This window comes from Heterodontus francisci, chromosome 35 (genome assembly GCF_036365525.1).
Source record: "Heterodontus francisci isolate sHetFra1 chromosome 35, sHetFra1.hap1, whole genome shotgun sequence".
NCBI lineage: Eukaryota > Metazoa > Chordata > Chondrichthyes > Heterodontiformes > Heterodontidae > Heterodontus > Heterodontus francisci.
This window is the reverse complement of record NC_090405.1, coordinates 22,983,013-22,985,614: the sequence shown is the minus strand read 5'-3', so window position 1 is coordinate 22,985,614 and position 2,602 is coordinate 22,983,013. Positions and strand designations below refer to the sequence as shown.

At 42.1% G+C, this 2,602-nt stretch overlaps 1 non-coding gene across 1 annotated transcript; it reads left to right on the top strand.

Annotated features, from left to right (window-relative positions):
• Nucleotides 1-333: 333 nt before the first annotated feature.
• On the top strand, nucleotides 334-405 carry trnam-cau (transfer RNA methionine (anticodon CAU)). Its single transcript has one exon. It is a non-coding gene; the product is annotated as a tRNA-Met (tRNA).
• Nucleotides 406-2,602: the final 2,197 nt, after the last annotated feature.

Genomic DNA, 2,602 nt, shown 5'->3' with positions numbered 1-2,602 from the left:
ATTTCTTGTTTTTCTTTCAGATTTCCAGCATCCGCAGTATTTTTCTTTTATTTCACTGCCTCTTGCTGGTTTGCTCAGTACCTTTCTCTGTCTGTTCCTTTCTGGGTCCTGATAATATCTTCCTGGTTTTCTGTGTGTCTTTCTCTGCCTGCCTCATTGTCGGTGCTGTTACTCAGTGTCCTTGTGTCATTGTGCAGTGAGGGTGAGTCCGTCAGCACGTGTGTTGCTGAGTCCGGGATTCTTGAGAAATCCGACTCCAATCCTGTTTTTTTGAAAACATTGGGGAAATGAACATATTTCACTAACAGGCAGCTAAAATTTAAACAAACAGTTAGCAGAGTGGCGCAGCGGAAGCGTGCTGGGCCCATAACCCAGAGGTCGATGGATCGAAACCATTCTCTGCTATTTATGTTTGGTAATAATACAAACAGTTCACTTTCAAAACATCAAGTATTTCCCCATAATAACAAGATGCTTCCAAAGGCACTCTATTGCAATCAGCTTCTTCCTTCTAGTGAACACATCAATCAACAACAAAATAACTTTTGCTCACACGAACACAAACTGCAAACACGGACCAGCCGCTCTCCTTTGTCAACCCCTTCCTGCAGAGCCTCCTCTCCACCACCAGATGGTGATGTTGGCCACAATAAAACCAGGGCAAATGGTCACAGTGAGGAGACGGTCAGGAACAGAAAATAAAACAATAACAGGGGAAACCTTTACACAACAACAGGGTACATCTTTACACAACAGAAAACATATTTACACACCAGGAAATACCTTTGGACAACAGGGAGAATACAATCATACAAATGCCTTGTTTCTCCATTTCAGTCTCGTCTCTCTCTCTGTCCCTCACTTTTGCTTCCTCACAGTCTATTGGTTTTCTGTGTGTTTTTCTCTCTGTCCCGTTGTCAATGGTGTTACTCAGCGTCCTTGTAACATTGTGTAGCCAGGCTGAGCCTCCCAACACCTGTGTTGCTGTAATAAAAACAGAAAATGCTGGAAATGCTCAGTTGGTCTGGCAGCATCTGTGCAGAGAGAAACAGTTAACAGTTCAGATCTGTTTCCTTAGCTCACATTAACTTTGTTCTCTCTCCACAGATGCTGCCAGACCTGCTGACTATTTCAAGCATTTTCTGTTTATGTTTCAGATTTCCAGCATCCGCAGTATTTTGCTTTTGTACGTGTGTTGCTTTGTCTGGGACTGTTTGAGTGCAATGCTATTGCTTTATAAACAGCGTTGAAACAAACATTTATCTCACTAACACACAGCACTAATACACAGCTGGATATAAACAGCAGCCTGCAGCAGAGGGCGCAGTGGAAGTTTATTAACACAACTAATTCACCAACACTATATTTACTGCTATCCACAATCACACCACGCTTCGTTTTAACACATTTTACTCTTCATTGACATCAACTTCTTGCTTCCAATAAACACTTCAATTTGGAACACAGCTTCCAAATCACCTTTATTCACAAACCCGAACACAAGCTGCAAATGCTGCAAACACACACCAGCCCAGACTTTCCCCTTTCTGTCAACCCATTCCTGCATCACTGCCTCTCCACCAACAGTTGTTGCTAGAATCAGACAATCATAGAATGGCTACAGCACAGAAGGAGGCCATTTGGCCTGTCGAACCCGTGCTGGCTCTCTGTTAGAGCAACTCACCTCATTTCACTCCCCAGTCAGTTCAATTTTGGAGGTGGGAAAACTTCTCGAAAGAATAATTCGGGACAAAATTAATAGTTCCATGGACAAATGTGGGTTAATTCAAGAAAGCCAGCATGGATTTCTTAAGGGAAAATCATGTTTAACGGTCCTGCTGGAGTTTTTTGATGAGGTAACAGACGCTGTTGATGTGGTGTACATGGACTTTCAAAAGGTCTGGCAGCATCTGAAAGGTCACTGACCTGAAACGTTAACTTTGCTTCTCTCTGTACAGATGCTGCCTGACCTGCTGAGTATTTCCAGCATTTCTTGTTTTCATTATGGCACAGAGTTCCCTTTTCAAACTTACAGAATTAACCACAATAATGTACTCTGAGATTCAAGTTAAATATCAGCCCAATATTTACACACATTATGAGTTTATAAGTTTCAGTATTAATTCCCATAGTGCATCCTGACATATACATTAGATATAACATAACATAAGAACAGAAGAAATAGGAGCAGGAGTAGGCCATTCGTCCCCTCAAGCCTGCCCTGCCATTCAGTAAGATCATGGCTGATCTGCCCCAGACCTCAACTCCTCTTTCATGCCAGCTCTTCATAGCCCTCAACTCTCCAATATTTCAAAAATCTATTTACATCCTCTTTAAATACTTTCAGTGATTTAGCCTCCAATACTGTCTGGGGTAGAGAATTCCAGACATTCACTACCCTCTGAGAGAAGAAATTCCTTTGCATCTCAGTTTTAAATGAGTGTCCCCTTATTCTGTAACGATGTCGCCTAGTTTGAGATTCCCCCACTAGTGGAAACATTTTCTCAACATCTACCCTGTTAATAAAAACAAGAAATGCTGGAAATACTCAGCAGGTCTGGCAGCATCTGTGAAGAGAGAAGCAGAGTTAATGTTTCAGGTC